We start from the raw sequence: 18,465 nt of genomic DNA, 5'->3' as shown, positions 1-18,465 counted from the left end.
TAAGATTACTATATTATTTATTGAAACCATGTATAATTCAAAATTATTGTTTCATTAACTGAATAACCTTGTCGCAACAGAGTCAGCATCAGAGTAGTGTCGATAGATATTTTGAAATAACATTATGGTTTCATGTTGTTACTGGAAAGTCGACAGCAACGTCTTCTACCCTCCGACATTCACTTCTCCCCAGTGATCTACAAAAAATAACTATATAAATATTTTCTAGCAGTATTAAAACAATTTGCATCAATGAAATGACAAACACTTCAATACTTGACATATTAGAAATGCATTGAATTGAAGTGGGCCCTCTAGTAGTGACGTATTGGCGCAAATCTCGCCAAATGTACTATCAGGCACTAATTCTAGCATATAACGTAATTATCATTATACACTTCGTAACATCAGTGACATATAGGTACATTTTTGCCTATATATATAACAATATACGTGACCAATTATCAAGATATTCATTATTGTCACGTGACTTGCGGATCGTATTAAAAGAAAATGAAAGAATAGATTTAATTGTGTAGTGTTTTTGATTATAGCACAAATTGCCCATTGGCCCATAATCAGAGGTAGCCATATTTAACACTACATGAACACATATCTGAAAGTGGGTTTTGTTACATGCCCCAGAATTCGCCCCTGGACCTCACTGGCGTATCCGGATAATGCATTCGAATGAATGGATTTCAAATGCTGAGGCCAAGTCAAACTGTGAAGGAAGCATGGTGCCGGGGTTGTGAAAATAGAGTTCGACATTTCAATTCAATTCAGTTCGATTTAAATCCTAGCAAAGCTCACGTGGAGGACCTCACAGAGGAACCGATACACACGCCGCAATGTCGTCGTTCTATTGATAGTTGTGTAGAACATTTTTTTGTAATTTTCTGAGTTATCGTTTGTTTCGCATGCTAACAATATTGTTATCGTTAATTTGATGCAACAATGGTTTGTTGAGTTTCTCTAATTTCTCCCTATTTAGTCAGGTGTAACCACTTTGAGATTCTGGCTGCTTTACGAACTGAATGGGACTAGTATTTGGTAACGTGGTTGTTGTTTTTGTCGGTATTAAAATAGTATTTATTTACAATTGTTTCGTTGCATTTAATTGTATGCTAGTGTATGATTATGGGTGGGGTAGCAGGACGAAGGTATTTCTGCTTGTATTTCGAGCTTGTATACGTAATTTTTGAGATGGTATTTCTGATCGTAAAGACCGTGTCTAGCACTGAACTGGTGCAGAGACAGACATCACTACTGGAGACGAACTATATCAAGCATTTGTAAATTTATTATTAACTGATACACATTATTGTTTCTAATTATATATGTGTATAATTGATTGAACTAAATTGGTTACAATCAGTCTGAATTAGCTCTGTGTAACACGAATTCCGCAATTTAAGTTGGTTAAGAACCCGCACACAAGGTGGAAAAATATTGAATATTATTGGGTGTTTAGAGGTAATACTTGACTTGGCCATGTGAACTCGTGTCAATTATACATACCATTTCCATTAATGATTTCAGCTTTCTCCCTAATATTTGTCTGCCATTCCTCTGCCAAGACAAAAAATATTGAACTACATGTATGTATAACACATCATTTCGTGCATTAAAAATGTTTTAATAGTTATGTAATCAACTATTAAATAATTGCAAGATGGTTAATTGAATAATTTGGAGAACATTCAACAACTATCTTGAATGGACTCCAACCCCAGAAACATATTGTTCAATACATTAGTATGAATCATCATTTTCCCCATTTGGCCTCGGCTGATATGTCTGAATGGTATTTGGGTAAGTAAAAGCAGCATTCGTGATAACAATTGTGATGAAGATTGTGCGTCTTTCAGTCTCATTTAAAAGTGTAAGTATACTCACGCAACACACTGCGTTTTTCAACAACCTTACTTGCGTATCGATATCGCAATGGAATCTAATGGGATGAAGAGAATTTTGTTTGTTATTAACAAGACAGTGGTTTTTCGTTTTGCATGATTAATTGTGACAAGCTATGGTGATAAATGTATCCGAATGGATTTTCATTTATTAAACATAACATATACAAGCAAACACAAATATTATAGACAGGAACAGCCATTTTCATCCGATCAAAGACCAGTTAGTGGAATATAGTGAGCAGTCATATTGAATACTTACAAACAGGGCATCACATTGACTTGGCAGAATCAGTGCAATACATAATATCACGAACAATACTTTGTAGTTTGGCATATTGTGGTAGTAGAGAAGACACTCACTGTCTGAAATAAAATAATTTGTAACTCATATTTAAAATGGAAATAAATAATAAATAAAAAATGAAAATAAATAATAATAAATAAATAAGAATAAATATTAATAAATACAAATAAATAAATACGAATAAATACAAAAATAAAAAGAATAATAAAAAATGAATAAAAAGTAATACAACAATAATAAAAATAATGAATTAATTTGTAACACAATTATTGGTGAAACATTCCCTCAATTTACAGAATGACTTAATTATTTTTAAGTGCAATGCTAAAACCTGACACTTCACCAACTGTCTTCAGTGTCACACTGAATTTTACTTACGAAGTATTTACCCTTTTGCTCGCTGAATATATAATAAAACCCCAAAACAAAAGTGTAGAATACTTCTTATTTAGTAACCAGATTGATGTGGTAGACAGACTGCTCTAAAATCCAAAAATATGATAGTTTCACATACCAGTACAAATCATAAATCGAAGCAAGGCTTTGCAGTATTATGTTTACAAACACGTGCTTTTCGATATTTCACAAGCAAAATGTTTTCTAATTTTATTAGAATGTGATGATGTGTGAAAGCACTATAGAAATATGCCTGTATGACGTGTATCACTGATATGAACCAACATTAATGGGCTGTGAAATATATTTTACTACATTATCGTGCACTGTAGTGGCGCGTTTTCATTGGTTAATCATATCTACGTGCTGACCAGTTATCAGACAATAACTTGACAATGCTTGGGATTAATTCACAAACGAAAATACCGGAAATTAGGAATGTAATGTTTGTGCACATGGTTAGAGATCGTTCAAACAACAAATCTATTATTATACGTTACATTCTGGTCATTTTCATCGGAAAAATATTGATGAGATTACTTTCATATTATATGTTCATGTCAGTCTTGTTGACTCACAATGTGCTAAACAAAGATCAACTATTTTTACAAGCGAGACGTATTTCACAAAAATAAATCATTCAGCAACAAATAATAAATAGTATCTATACTGAGTAACGTGTTGTCTCAAAGTTTGTGTAATCATATTGTGAATTATAACTGGTAAAAGGTAAAATGTATGAAATAGCCTACTTACAGTTCAATCTGGATAGGTGTGTAAAGACTACTGTTTTTTTACAGCCACGTAGACTGGTAAATCTGGGTGTAACTGGTTTTGTGACGTCACTCTATAAACCCCATATTATAAACACAGATGGCAGCCTATATAGAAATAGTTGTTAAAAATACGGTTTGTTTATACTGAATTGTAATTATACAGTCTTACTGAGTCTTACTCGGATAAGTTCACATTGCTTTTCTGTCGAAATAAAACTCTATGTAGTTTTTGTTATTTTATTACACGAGTCGCTTATTACTTGTGTCCAGTACATGAATCTATGCTCATTCATTTTTTGTTTGTTATATTTAAAAGTCAATTGATGAAAAGTTCACAATTAAGCCACATTATTATACACATCGTGACTTGATTACATTGTGTGATCAGTATAATCACACAGTTGTCAATCACATAATTGTAGAAGGAGTTTAATAAGAATTTTCATTGTCACCGAAAAAACATTACGTGTGGCGATTTTGTCACTATGCGACCATCTTTCACCATTAACTACCATTCTTCACGCTGTTATAACGCTCAATTGCCATATTCCCCTTATTGTGAAAAGTTCAAACTTCCCAAAGAAACGAAGCCCACTCCTCTTTTTTTAATGTGATGCACTAATATAGATTGGGGGCATTTAGATATATTAGAGAAAAATTCTTTTTGAAATAACATAAAACGTTGTAATATTTAGTTACAAGCAATAAATGTTACCCTCTTTTTCCACAATTTATATGAATGAAAATGTGAAGAGAACTTGATAACTTACCCCTATAAATTGTATGAACCTCTGAAAACAAAGTTGGAAACAATTTGTGTGGCTCTTATGATACTGTTGTACATGGTATTTATATTTTCAAACCGAAATAAATGCTATTGGATTAAATAAAAGGGAAATAGTTCCATGAGCTTTGAATGGGTCGTAACCGTAACACTACAATTTGAACCTCCCAAATATTACATACGTCTTGTAGAAAGCCAAATGCAATTAAAATGGAAGTAGATGCACTGGAGTGTCTGGATTAGATTTAAAGATGAAGGGACTCTATGAAAACCTCACCCCTACAAAATACTTGAGAGTGACTGCCATCATTACTACTTTTTAAGTTTACTTAATTAATGCTTCTGTATATCACACTTGCTTTATTTTCACACTCCTCTATGTGTGCTTTTTATTCCTCTATTATTTCTACATTGTCAACTTATTGAAAATGACAATTGGTTTCTATCTCGGTGAGCAGCTTGTAAAACAACTTATATCACGCACTGCAGCCTGAACGGACGTAGGTATCCCAGTAGCTAGTAATTACATCGGTATATTCCTCTAAATTGTAGTAAATTGTAATAAAGAACACATGTCTTACAATAAATGTTTAATCTCATAATATTCAATCATTAGTGTAGGTACAAATACTGCTATGCTTCAGTTGTCGTTATCAGAAATAAAAGACAAACATGTAATGAACACATTATTACAGAATGATTAAATCCGTAAAATGTCTAATGCCTGAGCATGTCACTATGAAATATATAATATAGAAAGTTTATGTTCTACAATGTCCGTACCACTTGATTTTGACATAAACCATTGTAAAATACTCATAATATCCAAACCTGGCATTTAAAACACAACTTTTACATTACTGAGTTTTTGCTGCGTCAGGTGCTGAGACATTAGCAATCTCGTAAACAATTCTCATACATCCTCCACCTTGTCCTCCTACAATTACATAATATCACGATAATATATTAAAGACGCGGCAGTATTCAGGCTATCAGGATTTCGTTTCATAATTAATGTGGTCACTGAGAAGTTTGAATGATCAGTACCATGAGGTCAAAATGCAGTTTGTTCCATGTACCTGTTTTAGTTATTGAGATATGGTTTTCAAAATAAATAATAAACCATGCATATTAATGAGGTTATATGATCATATATGACTATCTTTTATATTTGGTACATATTTTGTTTGATGTCTTAATTATGGCACTGGTAGCATGTCTCGTTCCAGATATGACAGTTATGCATATTGATGAGTTCACCTGACCATACATGGTCATCTGATTTTAGTCAGATTTCTAGTTTAGTATTCACAATTACACATGTTCAATTTTTATCCTTATTATCCTACCTTCAACAGAGCTTAAGATATAACCGTTATGCATAGTAATTAGGTTAAAAACCACCAGCTAATATAGACGCCCAACCACATGACCTAAACATGTGAAATGCATCTCAAGAGTAAAATGCACATACAACATGTTAAAACAATTAGAATAGAGGTATATAGAAGATAATATTTGGTAATCGTAGTCCTAAATAACTATTAAAAATAGCTAGACGTTTCGAGCAATGGCTCAACAATGGTCGATGATAAAACTGCATTACTGCTCTGTGTGTTTTAAAATGTTTAATAGAATGTTCGACTTCCGATAATAGGCGTTGTTTGGCCGCTAGGTGCGCCATCATTCTGCGTCGTAATCTGTGCCATCATACTGTGTCCTATTCTGTGTTCAAACATTTTGAAAAAGTGAAATCATAGAATCCTAGAAAATGTCGATGAAGTTACGGCAATGATTTTCAAGTTTGTTGTCACATAAAATACTGTTCTATAACATTTGTAGGGGCAAATGAATAAATGAAAGGAAACGGCTAGCTATAATTAGGTACAATCGGCAGATGAAAACGCCAAAATTGCTGGTTTCCAAAGAGGTAGCGAGACATTGAGTCGGACATATTGATACACAAATGAACAAGCCATGCATGACACAGTCCCCGTTAGTTATCAAGCTTAAGATATATATAGCTTTTTTTTATAGTAATATAGTTGTAACGAAAACATGTCTAAGATATGGATGCAGAAGCTGATGCTTGATTAAGGTGATTTTTTAACATTGAAATGATTGACATTTATTCATCTTGTTTCTGATCGTCAAACGAGTACTTGTCCATATTGAGAGATATTGCGCTGGAACAGCATTAATTAAAACAAAATTGCCACTGGTCAGCCATTTAGATTAAGGCAGGCAGGAACACACTAACAAAATCATTAGATAAACTTTTTAATTTGATATTAGCTAGTGGCCAATACCCTAACACCTGGTACCTAGGGATCATCACCCTAATTTTCAAAAAAGGTGACTCTACAGACCCTGGTAATTACAGGGGGATAACTCTCCTCAACACTTTAAGCAAATTGTTTACATCCATTCTCAAACAGCGTTTAAGCAACTATCTCTTGGAGAAAAATTTAATAATCAAAGAGCAGATAGGATTCATGCCAAAATTTGGGACCCGCGATCACATTTTTGTGTTAAAACAGTTGCTAACAAAATATACTACCAATGGAAAGTACCTGTTTGCATGCTTTATTGATTTCAAAAAGGCTTTTGACTCCATCTGGCATGTGGGTCTTTTACACAAGCTCAGAAACAATGGAGTCACTGGTAAATTTTATAATTATTAAAGCAATCTATACAAACTCTACTGGATGTGTGAAGGTCAAAAACGGCTTGACCAATACTTTCCCAATTGAGAAAGGCATCAGACAGGGCGATGGTCTAAGCCCGCTGCTTTTTAATATATACTTAAATGATATTAAAAGTCATATAAATGCATCACACAATGACCCACCAACTTTATTAAATAACCAACTTCCATGTTTACTTTATGCAGATGACTTGCTTCTCCCTTCAGAAACCAATACAGGTCTTCAGAATGCGATTAATTTCCTGCAATTATACTGCCACAAATGGAAGTTGGAGATCAACATTAAAAAATCTAAAACAATCATATTTAACAAAGCAGGTAGACGCCTAGACAAATATAATTTTTTTATAAACCAGGATGTACTGGAAAGAGTGACATCATACACTTACCTTGGCATAAATTTAAATACAACAGGGAAATTAGAAAAAGCCCAGGTAGACCTAAAAAACAAAGCTCTTAAGACCTGCTTCAAAATGAATCAGCTATTATTTTCGGCAACTTGTACACCACTCAGAATTCATTTGAAGATGTTTGATGCAGTAGTTAGACCAATTCTCTTATACTGCACTGAAATATGGTCTAGTGATATTATTGCCCACACAAAACAGCTTTGGAATTTGACAACACCCATGGAAAAACTCCATACCAAATTCTGCAAGTTGTTATTAAAGGTGAACAGCAGAGCCTCAAACTTGCCATGTTTAATTGAATTAGGGAGGTACCCTCTTACAATACAGGGTACAAAACAATTGTTAAAATATTGGATGAGGGTTCAGGAAATGCCTGAAAATACATTAGTATGTGAAGCATACAAGCTTGGTATTAAGATGCATGATTCTGGTACTAAAAACTGGGTATCTGGTGTGAAAAAGATTTTGGAAAACCTAAATTTAAGTAATATCTGGAAAGATGGGCAAATTAAATACAGCAGTGCTACTATTGAAGACATTACAAAAAAACTTAAAATGCAATTCCAGAAAAAAAATAAAGCATGCATGTTTGATGACGATAAGGGCATGCATCACAAAAACAAATTGAGAACATACAGAGAAATAAAAACTGATTTTTCTTTTGAAAAATACCTCCAAATAATTAAAAATCCACTATATCGTGCTGCAATGACTAAACTTAGAATAAGTGCCCACCGTTTACAAATTGAATCAGGCAGATACAAAAACATCTCCATCTCTGATAGAATATGCCCTGTTTGTGATCTTGGAGAAATTGAAGATGAGAAACATGTCCTTTTCACGTGCCAGCTATATGATAAAGAGAGAACTAGCCTTTTTACTAAACATAAAATGTATGGAGAGACATTAATAAACATATTAAATAATAAAAACGATCACATAATTAAAGACGTTTCAAAACACATTTATACTTGCTTTATGCTTAGGGAGCAAAAAATCAAACAATAATTTCAGTACCAGCTGTCTAAAAAAAAAAACCCCACAAAACACAGATTTACATTTATTTACATTATATTACAATTATTCATTTATCTCTTATTGTGAGATATGTATTTATTTCATTCATTTACAGTATTTTTAGTATTTCCTTTTATTTTCATTTTTGTTATTATTACATGTTTTTGACTTTATTGTACTTTATGTCAAGATCTCAAATGGGATACGATAGCAATAAAGAATTACTTACTTACTTACTTACTTACTTACTTACTTACTTACTTACTTACTTACTTACATCTATATATCTATAACATGATGTATAATGAATATATAAAATTTGAACATAATCAGTCAAATCATGTCAGAAATATGGCTCTAGAACTGCATTCATTAAAAACAAATTGGCCGCCAGTCAGCCATTTTATATCCGATCTGAAAAATAGAATGACATGCATCAAGGTCCCATAATGTCCAACGTTATGATGATGTGCGTATAATATTATGTATGATGTATGTGTGAAGTTTGAATGTAATAGGTCCAGGCATGTCTAAGATATAGACCCGCACGCACGCACATAGGTCACTCCATAGTTCTCCGTTTTCGGACATAATTACAAAACGTGACTACACATACTTCGCAACGAGGCATAGAACACAGCAAAATGGAGTACGGAACTTATCAAAACGAGACACGCAACACAGCAAATCCAGACATGGAACACATCACAACCAGACACGGAACACAGCAAAACCAGACACAGAATATTTACAGCTACGGCTTCAATACTGTAGACGAGTTTGGCCTGATCGTCAATAAAACATCACCCGTTTGGCAAGCGACCGGAAATATTATCAATGTTCGGTCGAACCGGTGAAAAAAGTAGTCACTTCCGGAATAATCACGCCAAATAACGACCAAAACGGAGACCATTTAAGCCACAATATAATCATAAAAATCATAGATGATTTTCGTTGCATTTGACAATGATAAACTTACCGATATAGTCCACCATTTTGTTTGAGTGTGTTTGTGACCTAACTCTGAATGGCGACATCACCAAGTGCGCTATAGAGGGCGTCTGTGATTGATGGACTACACCAGTCTGAGGAGGTCTCGTTGAAATCCCGTTATATATGGATCAGATCTATGTGGCGATAGATAAAAAATACCGAATCACAGGTATGAAACAAAAACATTAAAAAATAATGATTAAAAAAATAGTAAAAGTAAAAAAAAACATAATAAAACAAAATTAAAACGCTCCGTATAATACTTTAGATTTTAAGCAGATTGGCACTGAGTATAACGCTGGGTAAGTTTTGACACGTCAACTGCAGACCATGCCTATAAACTACACATATCTTAACTAGACCTGTATGCCCCCCCCCCCCGCAATCATACTTGGCAAACAAGCTTTATTGTATAAGACCTAGACATCGATTATTGCGATTTCCACATTTCTTCAGACAACTTTCAATAGCACAAGCTAGCTGAGTCCGCAACCGAGTCCGCGCTGAACACAAACATTTATGGTTTATGGTGTTGTTTTTCTCGTTTATGTTTTTTTTTATAGTGTCCGGTAATAAAAACAATGTTTAACGATCAATTCCCGAGTTTATAGCGTACTTAAAACATACTTATGCACACACAACCAAGCAAGAAATGCAATTGTTGTGTTTTAATGTGTTAGCCGTCAGATTTGCTGGGTGCGTTCAAACCAGGCGGAACAAACGACAATCAGTAATTATGAAATACCTAACAGTGATGCTATATGGATTGTTCACTTTATACGGTGAGAAAATATTGTATAATATAATGATCAACCAAATTTTCCGTCTAACAACCCAGTTCGCAATATTTTTGTTCATGTGGTCGTCTTACTAACTTATAATCTTGTGTGTGTGTGTGTGTGTGCGTGTGTGTGTGTGTGTGTGTGTGTGTGTGTGTGTTTTGTTGCAATTTGCAAACGAAATTGTGTACGTCACACTCATGTATGGCAAACATTTAGAGTCTTAACGTACAAAAAATGGTTCCGTAGACATTTTTTGCGCGAAAGAAATTGTGACGATATTCTGCTTTTGGTTGTAAGTTAGTTTTAAGGTCACTCAGTTAAAACTGTCCCATTGTTCTATGGTTCAAATTATTCATTCATTAATTATGCATTCTATATAAAGTATTCGCACAGACTACATACTACTGTGTAACTTAGTAATTATTGGTCCACCATTAACACGATATGACACTCATGCTTATACAATTATTGGGTGGATCTTCATTTTGTAACCACCACCCCCTTCGAGAAGGGAAATAACCCGAAATCTAGGCAAAGGACATGACTTCCTGATGACAATGTGTGTGTGTTAAATCCGTGCATATTAATAACTTTATTCGCATAATAATTAACCAATTTTCGACTTTTTCACCGATATCTTAAGTAGAAATCATCACATTCAATAACAAATATATATAGGATAGTTGTTGAGACTCTACTGAACAGTGTAACAAGATTATCCCTACATGTGCAACATATATAAATTTTGTTGGTTGGGATTAATTCAAAGTTGCGTGTGTGCTGTTTCCTTGACTACAGCTGTTTTCACCGGCTCGTCGACCAGCGTCCGACAGCAGCTCGAGCAGAACCCATATAAATACATATTAGAGTGGTGTGCGTCTTAGCAACGTTGAACGTTCTGTGACGTTTAGTAGCTCCGTCCCCAATGAATCATTCGTATTGACCATAAACAGCAAGTACAAATTATCATGAAATGTACAAGGCTGCATGTACACACTTCTGTAGAAAATATTATTCAAATATTTTGAAACGCGTACATACATATTATAGACTATAATTTTAAATATGAAATGTTATTTTGCTAATATATATATATATATATATATATATATATATATATATATATATAGTCTAGATGTGGGAGTCGATTATTCCAAAACAAAAGTGCTCAATACAATATATATACATTGTTGAGTAGGATGAGGTTGCCGAGACGTGTTAATTTGCATGATCCTGTTTACACTCGCTAACTTCTGCATAATAGTGTCATGGTCTTGTCAATGAGTTTTGCAAAACGAACAATAATCTTCAACGAACGCGCTTCATATTCCCGGGGAGGTCACACGGGTATTTTAAAAAGGGAACAAACGCGGATATAAGTTTTATATGATGTGTTTATTATTTGCTTTCAAGGTGTGTACTCTCAATTAACAAATCCGGGATTATTGGCATCGTGGTACCAGAATGGAACTGGGACTATAATGTTTATTGACGCAGATGGAGAGGAGATCTACAGTAATCTCACCGATGCGGAAAAAGGTCTTTCCCACTCGTTAATAGATGTATCAGTTACTTCAGTTATATTGAGCTTAGATTATGATTATAATGATGGTCTCCTTTTCTGGACGGAATTTTCTACCAGCGGCATTTACAAAGCTTTTCATGAATCGGGACACTATACAGTCACTCCGATATACAATGGGACGACGACTGTTAACATAGGTCTGGCAGTTGACTGGGTTTCCAAGAACATATATTGGACAGATTCTGCATATAATTGGATTATGGTGTCCGACTACAACGGTTTATATGTACATCCTCTGATTATCACTGATATGGACCACCCAACGGGAATAGTCGTTGATCCTTCTGCAGGGTATGTCACATATGCATTTCAGCATTTATTGTAGTATTACAAATGGTCAAAACAGATAACTTAGGCGAAACACTCTTCAAAATGTAATCCAACTATTATTTGGATACTTGGCGTTTGAATTCCCAGTCACTCATATGATAAAATCTTTGTCTTGATTCACCCCGGTAATGTTTTGTTCAGCTAAAGAATTAGTTGTGGACATTTTATTTTAAATCGTATAACGGATTAGGATATTCCCTAGAAAACGGCCATCTTGCTCTATCAGATATCGAAAAAATAAAAATGGGCAACCACATAATTATTGTCAGCACGACTTTTTAAAATACGTTTACCCAAGAAATGACTCGGGACATGAATTAATAGTCCATATTTTTTAAATCGTTCATCCGACATATTTTTAAATTAGAGTAAGCAGTACATTTTCATGTTAAGAATTTATAATTTTCTAGACACATCGATGCCATGTATTTAAGTAAACATCACACTAATGTATTTTACTGTTTACAGGGTAGTATACTGGTCAGATATAGGAACAAATGCGAAGATTGAAATAGCTTCATTGAATGGCGAACATAGGCGGGTACTGGTTAGTGCCGAGGATAGTTCGTCTGATATTATAGAAACTCCAATAGATTTAACAATTGACTATGAAATTAATCGGTAAGTAAATTTTACAACGATTTCGAGTGGTTCTATAAGTGTAGTACATATTGATATGTCGTGAGGATGGTATTAATCAAATAATCAAGTATTGCTCTTTGTTATCTTATTTCATATATATACCGTTAACTACAAATTATCATTGTCCGTTGGGGTATTCCTTTGGCAACCGTTTTGGACCATTAGCTCAAATGTCCCATGAGCCAAAAGATGTCTATTTCAAGACGATGTGTATACTAATGTTAAACTGTCAGATGACACCGCAAAGTCTGTACGAAGGCAATACGGCGTCCATGAATGTGTATGCTTTGCGTTAGTTCAATGGTTAGAACCCTGTTAGCATTGTCATCAATACATGAAGTTGTCAAATGTATGATCAGAGCTATATTTCGACAGATTATTCTGGATAGATGCAGGCACCGACAAGATTATGTCGATTGATCTGATTTTCAACACTGTGAGAGAGGAAGTGATTGGAATCCCCTTCAACCAACCGATTGGCATCACACTGGATGCGGTAAAGCAAAACTACATTATGTAACTCAATTGTACAGAAAATGCGATATAATGTTGGATATTGTATCGCAGTTTTCCATCAACATTTACCAAAACACTTGGAAATAACTCACTATAAACTTCTTTTTTTTCAGAATTTTTATTTTGTTAGTGACGTCATCGAAAAAATATTTGTTATTTCTCGAACAAATACAGATGATTTCGGGGTCATTAATGCTGGGGGAACACGCTTTTTGGGCATCGTTTATTTTTCTTCGCAAGCATCAATAAATAGTAAGTTGTATAATGTGTAAATGTTATGCTCTCTATATGATGTGCCAGATTTTATGGTGTTGACATGCTTCTATGTAACTTTTGAATTGGGTTCGGTTTAAAAGTGATGTATTGTTACGAATGTAGAGACCTTCACAAAACGTAAGTGTTTTCTTATTGTTCCCCAAAATGTTGATGAAGATCTGCAGGGAGTAGGGAATTATTTATATTTGTTCGAAGATTATAAATACTAAGTATGTGATATAATAATTGCTTAGAGTGTAGGCAACTTTTCCGAATTACGATGAATATACTTATTTGAAGAATTGAAAGGTGATCAACCAAACGCAAAACAAACGTCCAATCGAGACATATTAACGCGAATGAGTGCGTCTGATTATTTTTAAGTTTTAAGTTACGTACATTCATCATATGATACCTTTATAATACATGTATGTAGTAATATTGTCAATTATCAATATTAGGTCCGTGTTCTGAAAACAACGGTTTATGCGATCAGCTGTGTGTAAGTGACTCAAATGGACGTAAATGCTTGTGCGCCCATGGGTACAAAATAGCTTCTGATGGAACCACATGTGAAATAGGTAATATAAAATAAGGATGGTTATAAATTAACACAAAGACTAACATACAGTTGAATTTCGATGAAGGTGCTAAAGACGTGAACTTTGTGGAAACTTTGCTTAAAGTATAACTGAATTGGGACAATTGATTTTTTTTTTGCAAAATTTATTTATAAACAACATTATGAAAAACAAATCAAGTGAAAAATGTACATAAATTAAATAAACGATCAATAATATTGTTGCTATTTGTTAGGTTTCTCCGTTGACGACCTGATAAACTGGATCTTTCTATTCTAGATCCTTCACCAATATCACCCCCAAAACAAATATCTAGTTAGAAAGAAAGAATAAACATATGAATATTAAACGCCCACGTCCAAAAGGCGCTCAGCGCAAATTGATGCACACAGCAAGGTTAGGAGCGACCACAATTACAATCGATGTCAATTATGTAGGAAGCTTTTCGATGACGTAAACAGATTTAAATACAATAACTTACAGAGTGTGTCCTGTTAAATACTTAATTGATTGATTGATTGATTGATTGATTGATTGGTAAAAGGTCAATCTGATCATCATTATTGCTTATTCCACAGATAACCACCTGGTTCCAGGTCATCGACTGATATTTTCTACTTTGAACAACACTGTATGCAGCTTGCCTGTTAACTTTGGTCATTCTGGTGAGCCTGCTGTTGAATGGTGTTTTATGGATAGCATTGCGTTGACTTCGATGGACTATATCTATAATCAGGACATGATGTATGGCTATGATGCACTAAGTCAGTCTATTGTGAAGACACAGCTAAGAGATAATGCTGTCCCTAACACTGTTTTATCTGTAACTTATGTACAAGGTATGGGTAACATAAATAGTCATCGCTCCACGACCAAGTTGTGTATGCGATGCGTTGCTCAACAAACTTATCTGATGAGAATATTAGGGTAATGGAACATATACTATAAAATTGCAAACGTTAAGTAATATTTCAGTATATACATATCATATTGGAAATGTTATTTGAAAATAATAAATTGAAAATATATATGCAAATAATCAATAAAAGTGTGTTAATAAATGATAACAATTAGATTCGTGCGAACATTATGATATAATTATTATGATTTTTAATTTGAAAGGAATTAGCATCGATTGGTTGACCAATAACTTATACTTCAGTGACTCTAATAGGAAAGCCATATATGTGTGTACAATTGATGGGGATTTCGTTACTGCTATTGTTACTGAATATGTTGACCAGCCAAGCGAAATTATTGTACATCCAGAAAAAAGGTACATGGTCATTTGAATGTCGCTTTTGATACTTCTATAGTCATGCCTGTATAACTAATAAATTACATCAACATTTCTGCCAGCAACAATGATGATGTAGCACAATGCTGCGTTTAATATTCATATGTTTATTCTTTCTTTCTAACTAGATATTTGTTTTGGGGTGATATTGGTGAAGGATCTAGAATAGAAAGATCCAGTTTATCAGGTCGTCAACGGAGAAACCTAACAAATAGCAACATGTACAACCCATCTACATTGACAATTGATTTAAACAAAGATAGGTGAATATTCGTTTAATGTCAATGTCGTAGTCACACACAATCCTACTAATTCAGCAGACACAATAGTGCCTACCTGGCTTCTAAATAAAATAGCATATAACCTGGTATATATTTAAATAACTCCTACTTGAAATATACAGACACACACCCCAAATATGGTATTCTGAAGACTCCATTGTCACTTGTTTTATATTAACCAAAACTCAATAGAAGTACTTGATTATATATTACATATTATTTAATAACCTTGGTCGCGAATGAACATCTCGTCGTATGGACGCCATGCATAGCTTTTGGATTACCAGGATTTCAAGCCGTCATTGTTATTAAATATATGTGTTGAAAGGCTCAGTATTGACGATTCTCATAGCGATGTGACTCAAACAATAGTAGAAATTAACTGTATTCAAATGCAGTTCGCATTAAACAATGTCGAGTGTTGATAAAAATATAATAATTATTATGATGGACAGGTTTATATATACATATATGTACGAATACAAAATCATTATATCGTTATCATTACTATCTCGATGTGCACAAGCAAATGCTATTGTGAACTGTGTCAATGACATTGATGTGTTCTCTTAATAAGACACTATCGTCGAATCTGGGAATTTATTTTGAGCACCGAATTCATGTGAATAATGACAATAATTTCATCCGTCTGTTTTGTATTACCTTTAATGGTTTGTAATAACAAAACTGTCTTATTTTATTAAAATGTAGATTATATTGGATTGACACTTCGCATATGTATATCATGGACTTGGATGGCAATGGACTGACAAGAATAACAAATGAGGGTGGCGAAACTTTTTTTGGTGTTGCCATCTTTCAGGTACATTTTGTTCTAGAACAGAGCACCATACTAGACTCCTGTGACGTGTGTGGGATATGGAAGTTATTTTCATGAGCGATGCGGTTTATTTTACGGCCACCGCTCGTTAAAATAATGCATGGATACACCGCAAAGCAAGTAATTTTCATAATCTTCACACGTCAAAGCAATGTTATGTGTTTTGTTGTTATTATTACATAAGGTACTATGATGTCATTACGAGGATACCTCAAAGTATGCACGAAGACAGTACAGCGACAGTATCGACCGACGCGCTGTGGAGGTCGTTGCGACGGTGTACTGTCTGAGTGCATACTTTGCGGTATACTCGTAATAACCTTAGTAGTATACATCATTTCCTTACAAGGATACGCGCGTAATCATTCCATATTTGGAATTCGCATTTCCTTATATGGTAGGACGAAAATACCCCGTAAAATACCGCAAAATACGGCATGCTGTAACTTATGGCGTTAGGGTGACAGATGTATAATAATAGACTTTACAAGAATCGCCAGAATAGTCGTCCCTAAATGTTTCTATGAGAATGCGCAAAAACAGGGTCTATTTAAAAGTCTGTCAAATGATTGGTTGATACGGCAGATGTGCAATCTTTGTTTTGTTAGCCGACCAACAAATGTAGCAAGCAGAACAACATTCAAAATAAAAACATTTCATGTATCCAATTGGCATTCATTGTGACTAGGGACTTCTTATACGTGTTTTGACATTAGCGACATTAAGACACTAATGTGACTTATAATAATCCGAAACCCTGACCGAAACCTGGTGTCCACAATATCAAACATTTTCGCTTTCGATCAGAAAGAAAGATTAATTATCACCCTGGCTTTGTGTTTATCTTGTGTTTTATGTATAAGTTTGCCATGAATATGAATATTACATATGTACTGCTGGGAGTGTCAATTATTCTTTGATAGCGATATTCAATTACACGTGAAGATGATGTCTGAAAAATGACCATGTTTGAATGTACGCAACAGGATATACCCCACAAAATATCTGTTGTACCCTGTCAGTGCTAGGCAATAGCATTCTTTCTTATTATACGTAAGTTAGAGTTACACATTGACGATGAACATCACAATGCTACATACCATAGTTTTGTGACTAGCGACGTTGACGTTGGTGTAAAGAAAGGCGAGACACCACCATGCTAGGTTCTCTCGAACAAACAATATTCATATTTTATTTAATTCCTCACAAATGTATGAAAGCATTCATTTAACTTTCTCTACTAATGTTTGCAGGACCAGTTGTACTGGACAATACCATCAACTAGGTGTATAGGACAGTATGATCTTAGCAATGTTGTTCAAGCTGAGTTTGCGCAACTACCTGTGGCACCTCAAGTTATTATGGCGTATGACAAAACAAAGCAACAATTGTCTTCGGGTAAGAAATATTTGTTTATATCTCATTTCTATTAAAGGCATTGCAGTATGGTAAAATGGTAAAAATATGGTGTTATAATGTCACAAATTAGATATACTTTTTAACTCATATCTGCTTTTCAGAAGTTTGTGATTTGTAAGCACGTTTTCATGTCTACTAATTTGCATACAAGATTGTCATTCTCTGAACACAATTATTGTCAGGTTACCTCCCGTGATACTAAAATGTGTTCATTGGGTGGTTGGTAACCAAATATCAAACTTTGTAGTTGTATTGTAATGTTTTTACTATTTTCGATATTTAAAATAATTGTAGACGCCATGTGTTGTGCCTGCAGGATCATGTGATGTAGCAAATGGAGGATGTGATGAAATTTGCATCCCAACTGACGCTGGTCCAGAGTGTCTTTGTAGCCTGCCATTAAGTTCAACATGTATATCAGGTATTCACAAAAACACAAACAACCCACCTCCTGGAACGCATCATCAGAATGATGTCTTTTTTCTACTGATATAACCACGTAGTATATTGATATACGTATAACGGATGCACGTAATATAGAAGATATTTTTACGAGTGACCCAAGAATAATATTTATCTTATTAGACCACCTCAATTTTACCTGGCATTATTATAATTTGCAGGTTTCCG

General features: G+C 34.2%; 1 long non-coding RNA gene across 1 annotated transcript; it reads right to left on the bottom strand.

The window, feature by feature from the left end:
• On the bottom strand, positions 1-3,438 carry LOC144361766 (uncharacterized). Its single transcript, XR_014926580.1, has 5 exons — positions 3,376-3,438; positions 2,179-2,282; positions 1,900-1,954; positions 1,522-1,572; positions 1-197 (listed from the first exon to the last, which is right to left on the bottom strand). It is a non-coding gene; the product is annotated as an uncharacterized LOC144361766 (long non-coding RNA).
• Between the last annotated feature and the right edge of the window lie 15,027 nt (positions 3,439-18,465).

This window comes from Saccoglossus kowalevskii, chromosome 15, assembly GCF_978046115.1.
Source record: "Saccoglossus kowalevskii chromosome 15, keSacKowa6.1, whole genome shotgun sequence".
Classification (NCBI taxonomy): domain Eukaryota; kingdom Metazoa; phylum Hemichordata; class Enteropneusta; family Harrimaniidae; genus Saccoglossus; species Saccoglossus kowalevskii.
The sequence above is the reverse complement of the archived record's forward strand: the minus strand, read 5'-3'. Positions and strand labels throughout refer to the sequence as shown.